General features: G+C 34.4%; 1 protein-coding gene across 7 annotated transcripts in view; it reads left to right on the plus strand.

Annotated features, from left to right (window-relative positions):
- Positions 1–12,605, plus strand: part of Epha5 (EPH receptor A5) — a 345,949-nt gene that overhangs the window by 153,560 nt on the left and 179,784 nt on the right. The window lies entirely within an intron of this gene.

Below are 12,605 nucleotides of genomic sequence, written 5' to 3' on the forward strand. Positions count from 1 at the left end.
GTTAATGGCCTGAATTCATCAATCAAAAGACATAGACTGGAAGATTGGATTAAAAAGAAAGATCCAACAATATGTTGCCTGCAAGAGACTCACCTCACAGAAAGAGATACCCATAGACTAAATGTGAAAGGATGGGGAAAAACATACCATGCACATGGACTCAGCAAAAAAGCTGGAGTATCCATCCTCATTTCAGATAATGTGGACTTCAAGCCAATGTTAGTCAGAAGGGATAAAGAAGGACATTTCATACTGCTTAAGGGAAGCATAAATCAGCAAGATATAACAATCATAAACATCTATCCCCCAAAGAGTGGCTCATCCATGTATATTAAACAAATCCTTCTCAATTTTAGAAACCAAATAGACCATAACACAATAATACTAGGTGATTTTAACATGCCTCTCTCACCACTGTACAGATCTTCCAAACAAAAATTGAACAAAGAAACCATAGATCTCAATAACACAATCAATAATTTAGACTTAACAGACATTTATAAAATATACCATCCAACCAAGAGTGAATACACTTTCTTCTCAGCAGCACATGGATCCTTCTCTAAAATAGACCATATATTATGCCACAAAGCTAATGTCAGCAAATACAAGAAGATAGAGACACTACCTTGTATTCTATCAGATCATAATGGATTGAAGTTAAAAATTAATGAAAGAGTAAAAAACAGAAACTACTCCAACACCTGGAGATTAAACAATATGCTATTATATGATGAATGGATAACAGAAGATATTAGGAAGGAAATTAAAAAATTCTTAGAGGTAAATGAGAACAAAGAAACATCATATCAAAATCTCTGGGACACTATGAAAGCAGTACTTAGAGGAAGATTTATTTCATGGAGCGCATTTAATAAAAGAAGTAAAACTCAAAAAATAAATGACCTAACACTACATCTCAAAGCCCTAGAAAAAGAACAGACCAATACCAAAAGTGTAGAAGACAGGAAATAGTTAAACTCAGAGCTGAAATCAACGAAATTGAAACAAAAGAAACAATACAAAAAATTGACAAAATAAATAGTTGGTTCTTCTAAAAAATAAACAAAATTGATAAACCTTTAGCCACACTAACAAAGAGAAGATGAGAGAAAACCCAAATTACTAAAATTCGGAATGAACAAGGAAATATCACAACAGACACGACTGAAATACAAAACATAATTAGAAGCTATTTTGAAAATCTATACTCCAACAAAATAGAAAATTTTAAAGACATCAACAGGTTTCTAGAGACATATGAATTCCCTAAACTGAACGAGGAGGACATACACAATTTAAATAGACCAATTTCAAGTAATGAAATAGAAGAAGTCATAAATAGCCTACCAACAAAGAAAAGTCCAGGACCAGATGGGTTCTCAGCCGAGTTCTACAAAACCTTTAAAGAAGAGCTCATTCCAATACTTCTCAAAGTATTCCATAAAATAGAAGAGGAGGGAACCCTCCCAAACTCATTCTATGAAGCCAATATTACCCTGATACCTAAACCAGACAGAGACACATCGAGGAAAGAAAATTTCAGACCAATATCCTTAATGAACATCGACGCAAAAATTCTCAACAAAATTTTAGCAAATCGCATACAAAAACATATTAAAAAGATAGTGCACCATGACCAAGTGGGTTTCATCCCAGGGATGCAAGGTTGGTTCAACATCAGGAAATCAATAAATGTCATTCACCATATCAATAGACTTAAAGTCAAGAATCACATGATTATTTCGATAGATGCAGAAAAAGCATTTGATAAACTACAGCACCCCTTCATGCTCAAAACACTAGAAAAAATAGGGATAGTGGGAACATTCCTTAACATTGTAAAGGCCATCTACGCTAAGCCCATGGCTAATATCATTCTAAATGGTGAAAAACTGAAAGCATTCCCTCTAAAAACTGGAACAAGGCAGGGATGCCCTCTTTCTCCACTTCTATTCAATATCGTCCTTGAAACTCTAGCCAGAGCAATTAGACAGACCAAAGAAATTAAAGGGATACGAATAGGAAAAGAAGAACTCAAACTATCCCTATTTGCTGATGATATGATTGTATACTTAGAAGAACCAGGAAATTCCACCAGAAAACTTTTAGATCTCATAAGTGAATTCAGTAAAGTAGCAGGATATAAGATCAATGCACAAAAATCTAAGGCATTTTTATACATAAGCGATGAATCTTCAGAAAGAGAAATCAGGAAAACTACCCCATTCACAGTAGCTTCGAGAAAAATAAAATACTTGGGAATCAATCTCACAAAAGAGGTGAAAGACCTCTACAATGAGAACTACAGAACACTAAAGAAAGAAATTAAAGAAAACCTTAGAAGATGGAAAGATCTCCCATTTTCTTGGATAGGAAGAATTAATATTGTCAAAATGGCCATACTACCAAAAGTGCTATACAGATTCAATGCAATTCCAATTAAAATTCCAATGTTGTTCATTACAGAAATAGAGCAAGCAATTATGAAATTCATCTGGAAGAATAAAAAACCCAGAATAGCTAAAGCAATCCTTGGCAGAAAGAGTGAAGCAGGGGGTATTGCAATACCAGATCTTCAACTCTACTACAAAGCAATAGTAACAAAAACGACATGGTATTGGTACCAAAATAGAAAGGTGGATCAATGGTCCAGAATAGAGGACACGGACACAAACCCAAATAAATACAATTTTCTCATACTAGACAAAGGGGCCAAAAACATGCAATGGAGAAAAGATAGCCTCTTCAACAAATGGTGCTGGGAAAACTGGAAATCCATATGCAACAGAATGAAACTAAACCCCTATCTCTCACCCTGCACAAAACTCAACTCAAAGTGGATCAAGGACCTTGAAATCAGACCAGAGACCCTTCATCTTATAGAAGAAAAAGTAGGTCCAAATCTTCAACTTGTTGGCTTAGAATCAGACTTCCTTAACAGGACTCCCATAGCACTAGAAATAAAAGCAAGAAACAATAACTGGGATAGATTCAAACTAAATAGCTTTCTTCCAGTAAAGGAACTATCAGCAATATGAAGAGAGAGCCTATAGCGTGGGAGAAAATTTTTGCCACTCATACTTCAGATACAGCACTAATTTCCAGAATATATAAAGAACACAAAAAACTCTACACCAAGAATACAAATAACCCAATCAACGAATGGGCTAAGGATATGAACAGACACTTCACAGAAGAAGATTTGCCAGCAATCAACAAACATGAAAAAATTTTCAACATCTTCAGTAATAAGAGAAATGCAAATCAAAACTACCCTAAGATTCCATCTCACCCCAATTAGAATGGCGATTATCAAGAATACAAGCAACAACAGGTGTTGGCAAGGATATGGGGAGAAAGGTACACTCTTACATTGCTGGTGGGGCTGCAAATTAGTGCAGTCACTCTGGAAAGCAGTGTGGAGACTCCTTAGAAAACTTGGAATGGAACCACCATTTGACCCAGCTATCCCACTCCTTGGCCTATACCCAAAGGACTTAAAATCAGCATATTACAGAGATACAGCCACATCAATGTTCATAGCTGCTCAGTTCACAATAGCCAGATTGTGGAACCAACCTAGATGTCCTTCAATTGATGAATGGATAAAGAAACTGTGGTATATATATACAATGGAATATTACTCAGCCATAAAGAATGATAAAATTATGGCATTTGCAGGCAAATGGATGAAACTGGAGAATATCATGCTAAGTGAGATAAGCCAATCTCAAAAAACCAATGGACGAATGATATCGCTAAGAAGTGGATGATGACACATAATGGGGTGTGGGAGGGTTTAGTGTTAGGGTTAGAGTTAGGGTTAGGGAGGGGGGCAAGAATGGAGGAAGGAAGGACTGTGTAGAGGGAAAAGAGGGGTTGGAGGGGTGGGGGGGAAGGGGAAAAAATAACAGAATGAATCAAACAACATTACCCTATGTAAATTTATGATTACACAAATGGTATGCCTTTATGCCATGTACAAACAGAGAAACAACATGTATCCCATTTGCTTACAATAATAAAAAAAAAAATTGACTTGCAAGTGACACTTAATTGTGATGGCTGTTGAGGCTTAGAGAACGGTCTTGATTGCTTTTTAATTATATTTGAATAGGGGAAGGCTTTTGCTTGTCAGTACAAAGGATAGATGAAAACTCCTTCTCCTTCTTCTTCTTTTTTCCCCCCCTGGTAATGGGAATTAAACCCAAGGCACTTAACCACTGAGTCTTAGACCCAGCACTTTTTAAATTTTTTATTTTGAGACAGGGTCTCACTAAGTTGCTTGAGGACTTGTTAAATTGCTGAGGCTGATCTCAAACTTGCAATCCTCTTGCCTCAGCCTTCGGAGTTGCTGAGATTACAGGTGTGCACCACAACACCTGGCTATGCAATTCTTGATATTTAAATAATTATTTTACATTGATCAGTTGCCTATAAGAATTGCACAGAAAAGGGAAAAAGCAGAAAATATCCATCCTCTAATATTCAGAAGATTGTGACACAACAGACCCAGAACCTCTTTGGAAGAGGTAGAACACATACAAACAGTATGGATTTAGACCTCAAGGTTTCCCACACTTTAATCAGTTATTGAGATCTTAGAGGTTTTTCTGTTGGTTTGCATTCCAAAGTTGTTTTTTTTTTTTAAATTTTTATTTTTTATGTACCAGGAATTGAATTCAGGAGCACTTGACCACTGAGCGACATCCCCAGACACATTTTTTATTTTATTTGGAGACAGCGCCTCACCGAGTTGCTTAGCCCTTTGCTGTTGCTGAGGCTGGCTTTGAACTGGTGATCCTCTTGCCTCAGCCTCCTGAGACACTGGGATTAAGGGCTTGCGCCACCATGCCCACAAAGTTGTCTTTTTGAGAGTCATAACTATTTATTAACTAAACAGAGTTTTTAGATGGTTTGTGAAATTTAAAATGAAGGGAAATGTCAAGTTACATAATGGTTTTCAGAATCAGAGCTTCACAAATCAAGCTCTGGCAGCTCTAAACCTGAGAAGCTCTGACAGTGGGCTGAGCAGCTGCTGTGGAGCTGGCTGCAACAAGTGCTTTATAACATGTCTACGTCAGGCAATGGGAAATGGGTTTGTCAGAGTGGGAATGGTTGTGGGATTACACTAAGAAGAAGACGGGAAATGTTTACTTTTGCTTCTTTGTGGGGTAGACTTTAGCAACACTGACTCCCAAATGATAAAGAACAAAATGGTTTAGGGAAGGCCCTTCTATAAAGCTGATATCAAAAGTTTTCTTTCTTAAAATGTGATAGAAATTTAGACACAAAAATGTATAATTAAATATAAATGGAAGAAAATATGGTAAGGTCTGAAACATGAAACAAAACTTTCACACATTAGAGTTAATCCTTCATTTTTATTCTCAAAAATATCTGAAGCACAGCTTCTCTTCAGAAGTTTTGCCAGTCCACCCCTTTGAAGGGTTTGCAGGCGTACTTCCTGCCCCGTTACACATCTAACATAAGGACACAATGATCGAGCTTATTCACGTGGGGCTAACTAGTCTGCTTTAAGCCATGTGTATGAGAGCACCACTAACTTTCCAGCTTCCTGGGAAAAAGACGGCAAAACATACATGAAAATGTGTTATATTCCTGGACACCAAAAATGTCCATTTAAATTTAATTAAATTAAAAATTATATCAGTTGACATGACTTGTATTCTTTTTATAGCTATATTCAACTTCAAGTTGGGGGTCCAATGAAGAGATAGATTGGTTGAATTTGGTTTGGACATTAACAGATAAAATGATAAAGGTGAAAATGTGTTAAATATGTTTAATAAAGCCCACTTGTGTGGAAAAAAACAGTGACAAAGGACAGGACGGGGCATTGGTGAAACTGGAAGACTGATGGAGTCAGGGTGTCAGAGAAAGTAATACGGGATTATGTGAAGGTGGATGTTAAGAATGGTGTGTTTGGAGTTGATACAGAGTCTATTTATTATAACAGGGTTTGTTTATATTATTGGAATTACTAATACAATTATGAGGAATATTGACTGAGGTAGATGAAAAAGCAGTATTATTGAATATTGAATATAAGGTGAAGGAATTATGGGTTTTGGAAGTCTAGTATATGTGTAATTTGTGTTTGTGTGTGTGGTACTGGGGATTGAATCCTATCATTGAGCTTAAATCACAGCCTTTTTGATTTGTGTGTGTGTGTGTGTGTGTGTGTGTGTGTGTGACAAGATTTTGCTGTTTCCAGGCTAAACTCCAACTAGTGATCCTTCTCTCTCACCCTCCAAGATAGTTGAGATTACAGGTGCCAAGCTATTGGATATTTTAATTACCAAGAATTACTAGAGGAATAATTTTGAAAATAATGATAATAGGCAAAATGCTAAAATCTTCAAAAAGCCCAAAGGAATCCCAAGGAAGTGAGTTGGTTAGATAGTTTGTGACGTGTTTTGAAGACGAGTTTTGGAAGAAAATGGGAGTCCTGGGAGAGACCTGTCATTGAACTATAACAAAATCTTCTAAAACTAAGTTGACCGAAACCATGGTAACCAATTCTTTGCTAAATCTGCACCTTTGATATGAAGTGATATAGAGAGGGCATGGTGAGAACTGCTCATTCCTGTTGCACATGGTGGAGGAAGCTCTGAGTGGATTTGAGAACAAGTGTCACAAGAAACTTATGGTTTTTTTTTTTTTTTTTTTTTTTTTTTTTTGTGTGTGTGGTGCTGGGGATCGAACCCAGGGCCTTGTGCTTACAAGGCAAGCACTCTACTGACTGAGCTATCTACCCAGCCCTACAAGAAACTAATGGAGAAACTAAATTACTTTGTATGCTTAGTGTGGCAGTTATATACTGTTACTCCAGCATTAATCACAGGTCTGCCCAGATTCAATGTGTAGGGGCATACATTCCATTGTTAGTGGGAAGAATGTCAACATCACATTGCAAGAAGAGAATATGGAATGGGAGATTATGGCAATCATTGTGGAAAATAAATTCTATCACAGAAAGAATAGTCTGGAAAGAACAATGAAGAGCAAAGGGAAGCTACCCTCTATGGAAGCCTACCAATGGGTGCACATGTGAGAAAGAAAACAGCTACCATTGAATAATTTGTGTCCTCAGGAGAAAAGCATGTATTTTTAGGGAAAAAAGACAAAGGGAACATGAAAAGAAAAAAGAAAAAAAATAATGAGCATACAAGAAAGTTTGCTTGTAATTTGAAATATTCCAATATGCTTACAGTAGACTTTTAGGATTTATGTGAGTGAAAGATGTTACTTAAAAAAATAAAAAGGGATTACATAGAGGGAAAGGAGAGGGGGGTATGAAAAATGGTAGAATGAGACAGACATCATTACCCTATGTACATGTATGATTACATGAATGGTATGAATCTATATAGTGCACAACCATAGAAATGAAAAGATGTACCCCATTTGTGTACAATGAATCAAAATGCAGTCTGTAAAAATTTTTAAAAAATTAAAAAATAAATAAAATGGAGGAATATATAGAGTTTCATAGAGAGAACAGTAAAAGGTGAATGATGATATGGGAGATAAAGTCTTATAAGACACATAAACCATTATAACAGACTGGTATACAGTAGGCACTCAATAGATGCGAAGTATTGACTTTTGTTATATGGATGAATATAAAAAGTGGTAGAACCTCAGATACTTTAAAATAATATAAAAATATGAGAGATTTAAAAGTGCATAGAAAACTTTTTAAATTGTGCACTATAAAATATGATTCATTGGGATTAGCAAATCATTTCATGTTCATATTTAGATACTCAATATAGTTGAGGAATAATATATATAAAAATAAGAATAGTCCCTATTATTTGTGTATGTATATAAATGAAAATTGGTCAAGAATATTTGGTTGCTTAAGAACTATATTTGTAATTTCTTATTATTTTTGACCAAGGTCCTAAAATGTGAGTAGAAAACACATATGACATAAATCATCAAAATAAGTTCTCCTAAATGTCATATTTTCTAAACACAGATTACTCTAATGGCATGCATGGCATATTTAATCATAGGACTAAAGACTTTCCATTTTAGTAAACTATGATACATAGAAACACACACACACACACACAAATCTGGCTTTAAAAACTTAGTTTTTTTTTCCATATTTTTTCAGAAAATTAATTCCTAACGCTTGCATATAAGATAGATTTAGAAAGAGTTATGTGTACTTATTTATGTTTCATGTTCATGATGTTTTGGTCAATGTTTAATGAGTTATTGTAAGATCAGTATAAAACACTATAACTGGGCACAGTAGCTCACATCTGTAATCCCAGGAGGCTGAGGCAAGAGGATCCTAAGTTTGAGGCCAGCCTCAGCAACCTAGGGAGGCCCTAAGCAACTTAGTGAGACCCTGCCTCAAAATAAGAAATAAAAAGGACTGGGGATTTTGCTCAGTTGTTTAGAACTCTTGGGTTCAATTCCCCTGAAAAAACAAAACAAACAAACAAACAAAAAGCACAAAAAAACATAGCACTATAACCTTTGTGGTGGAAGTATCTTTTAAATTAATATTATTCTTGACAAATTTATTTGCTTATTTTTTTGTAGGCTCATCTATCATCAGCCATATCATGCTTAATAGTATGTTAAATATTCTCAGTAGTAACTACCGTCAATGTTGTATTTAGTCCACTTTTACCCAACCTATCCATTCTTTGTCTCTATGTGATTATTTTTTGCTCACTCTCTTAATGTTTTTAAATTCTAATGGGCTCCACATTTGGAATTTGCTTGTACCAGTTCTACACTTATTTCCATAAATGCCTACCATGTAGTGAACTGAGTCTGCAACAGATGACATTGTGGAAGTGTATCGTGAACCTGAGGTAACAGGAACAGTGGAAGAAGTAAAGGCTGCTAAGAAAATGCTTTCAATGCCATGTGCTTCTATGAGGTCTATTGTAGTCTGAAAAATAATTCGTTATCCTTCTGAGAATAATTTAATACTGTGTTCGATGGAGCGTGGTATTGGAGTCAGGTGTCAGAATTCTAGTCTTGAATTTCTGTATGACTGTAGGCAGGCTTTTTCATGTATTTGTGTCTCTATTAAATAGTGAAAAGTTCTCAAACTTGTTTCCTTATTTAGGTTTTAGGCTACTTTCACTTCAGTGTTAGTATGGTTCTTTGGCAACAAAAGTTGGGGGGCAGTGGGGAGAGATGGAAGAAACCACTGCTGATCATTATATGCAACCCCAGTATGTGTGTAGATTGTCAGGCCTGTGAAAGTCACCTTCAAGATCATGTTTAGTTCTATAGTCCCGTGATTGTGAGATAGAATCTGTTTTGAATGAAAGTGGACAAGTACCACCGAGGCTAAAACTCAATGACTACTGACATATTATTCAAAGTAATCATTATAATAATTTTAAAGAACTATCATTTATTAAGCACTTAGTCTCTGCCGGCATCTGATTCCAAATATTTATAAGGAATATATATGTCTATTAAACCCTTGCAAATTATGCATAAGAAAGGTGTAATTTACAGATAATGGAATTTTGTCTCCAGGTGAAACATAAAGTTATGAAGATTTAAATTCAGGTTTATGTGACCTAAAAGTCCATAACCCAATAGCCAATGAGAAGGTAGTATTCAGCTACATGAACTGTGAAAGTTAGGAACAGGCATGGTGGTGAACACAGCAGTGAGAAAAAAGTAACAAATAGAGATCCTGCTGAAAGGAGACTGGTCAATCATTTGAGACTACATAGGATACACTTGGAAGTGTTCTCCATAAGATTCCATCCTTAAGAATGGTCAGTGGCAGCAGAACATTGCAGAGAAAGTCAATTGTGTTAGCAGATACACTTATGGGGAACTTCTGGATTCTTCAATTCATTGGTTTTCAGAATGTAGACATGTTGCTTAGCCTTGTACCTGTACAATGGGATATCAATGCTATTGACTTCAGATTATTCTTTTACTAATGAAGTCATCTGAATCTATGCAGAGTTTTATTTACTGTAGTGAACATGCCGAATGAGTGTCAGTTTGTTTTATTAGTGTGCCTACCACTATTATGATGTCTTTATCATTTGGTAACAAAAGAGGAGGGAATGTTTTGAGAAATGGTGGCAGAATGTTAACCTTCTTTCTAATTATGTACTTTTTCTAAGTCATTTTTTCCCTAAGATCCACTTTTTCAGGTTATTACTTTTCAGCTTTCTTTTAATTTCTTGCTCTGATTTCTGGAGTGGAGTGGGGAGGATCCATTCTGGTTTTTAAATTGAGATTGCAGATACCTAGGTTATAAAAATAAACTCTGGGAATGATGGAATAATTCTATGTCACTGGATCATATCAAATAAATAAAAAAAAATAAGTTAACAAAGCATTGCAAATACAAATAATGTAAATTGTAGTGCTGGGAAATATATTCTAGAGTGTGCCTGGGTAAAACTTCTGGAAATAAGGTATGTTATTAAAGAACAGTTTTCATCAAGTTTCTTTGGGTATGCATTTCCCATTCTGTGAATACATAATTAAGCTCCTGAATATTAACATCTAAATTTGTTTGAGATCCAGTAGGACACTTGTTCACTGGAAATGAGTAGCAAATATATAACTGCTTTTAACAAATGAACTACATTAATCATTTGCTTTAGCTTATTTATACATTTTCAAATAAAAGGAATAACACTTCATAAATATGGATCAAATATTTGCAAAATGTCCTGATTTGTTTTAAATCTCATTTTATAACTTAAAGAAAACTCATTTGGAAAAACTACAAGTTCTGTATACTTCTTGAATTGTACCTACATTTATATCTACAAATATGCTACATTATTTAAAGCAAGTAGACTTTCTCAAAATCAAGGAGCAAGATTTTAATCTTGTTTTTTAAGAAAAGTTATAGTGTTATACTTTATCTATTTTTTTTTTTTTTTGTGGTGCTGGGGATTGAACCCAGGGCCTTGTGCTTGCAAGGCAAGCACTCTACCCACTGAGCCATATCCCCAGCACCTTATTGATGTTTTAATTAAACACAAAATAAATAACAGTCTGGGCACTAATTCTCTGCCTTGAGTGAGGAATAAATTTTCCTATCGATGTAGTCATTGTTGGATTTTTTGAAGGAGAAGACATAGTCACTAATACATTAATAATACTTGTAGTGTTTTATTCTTCATTTAAAAATAATACATACCCAATCCATACTTTTTCATGTGAACTAAGGACATATAATTTTGTTACACCAGCAAGATTGTTGTTTGGGGCAAGGAACTAAGATATATTGTCCAATAGTATTAGGAGAAAGGTTTGTGACAGAAAACAATCTTTCTACCTTAATGCTCAAGGCCAAAACACTGAGTTGACTATGCTTATCTTCCATAACAATTTGCTCTTCTGGAAGCTTTCATCCCACATGACAGTTTTATTGTATTAATTAGAACATATTTACTTCATGGTTCAGAACTGAACTTATTTCATGATAATACAAACATGAATTAACCAAAATAAGTTTCACTACCTCATTCTAGAAATAATGGATAGTTCAAATGAAATACACAGGCAATTCAACTTTTTTTCAATTATGGGATAAATCATCCAGCTTAATATTTGCATCCTACTTATCATGGCAGCAAGCATTCATGTTAATGTGAAAGTTGCATTATGTCCCAACAATCCTTTTAAATCTATTATACATATATAAAAACCTATGAAGTTTTATGACACTGTAAAATTGCTCGATTTTTAAATTTTTAAATGTATGTTGCATATATAGGACCTCGGGACATAATTGATTAAACCATCCAATAATGAGGAAAAAGAAAAACACTCTAAAAGCAGACAAAATACTATTTTATGATATTATATGAATCTTTAGTTTTAATTTTTCATAATGCCTAGATGTCATTAAATTTAATCAACTTACACACAAAAATTAATTTTGTCTATGCTAAAAGAAAACTAAAAGTGGGATAGTTGGGTATCTTTTAAATTAGAAAAAATAATGTGTATTTTATTTACAATAAATACAAAACTTTTTTCATGGTTTCAAATAAGATAGCATTCATTCACAGATTTCTCCTTTCATGCAAGTTACCATAGTAAATTCATTCTAAAAAACATAGTTTTCTGGCTTTTTTCTATTCTTACTAAATTAGTATAAGCTTTAATCGTGTTTGTGAAAGTAGAAAAGAAGTACAAGTTTAGATGGTCAATAATGCACAACAATATTTGGAAAGAATTTGCAAGGCATAGTTCTAAAGTTTAGGCGCTCTAACAAAATTATGTAACAGGTAGTTTTCTCCATGTCTTATGATCCCCCCAATTCCTAGATTTTTATAAAAAATGCTTTCATGAATTGAAAGCGTAGTAAAAAGAAGGTAATAAAGCTTTATTATTTAAAATTAAAAGGTCATTCAGTATGAGTTAATTTATATTTTCTCTTTTATAAAATACAAATTTTCAGAGAACTGAATTGATCAGACACATTTGAAAGCTGATATTCATTACTTATTAAGAATTTAAAATGTGAAAAACTAAAAAACAATTTGCTCACAGAACCAATGACATAATAAAACAACTGTGCATCTTTTGAGGTCAAGATGGAC

This window comes from Sciurus carolinensis, chromosome 10 (genome assembly GCF_902686445.1).
Source record: "Sciurus carolinensis chromosome 10, mSciCar1.2, whole genome shotgun sequence".
NCBI classification, from domain to species: domain Eukaryota; kingdom Metazoa; phylum Chordata; class Mammalia; order Rodentia; family Sciuridae; genus Sciurus; species Sciurus carolinensis.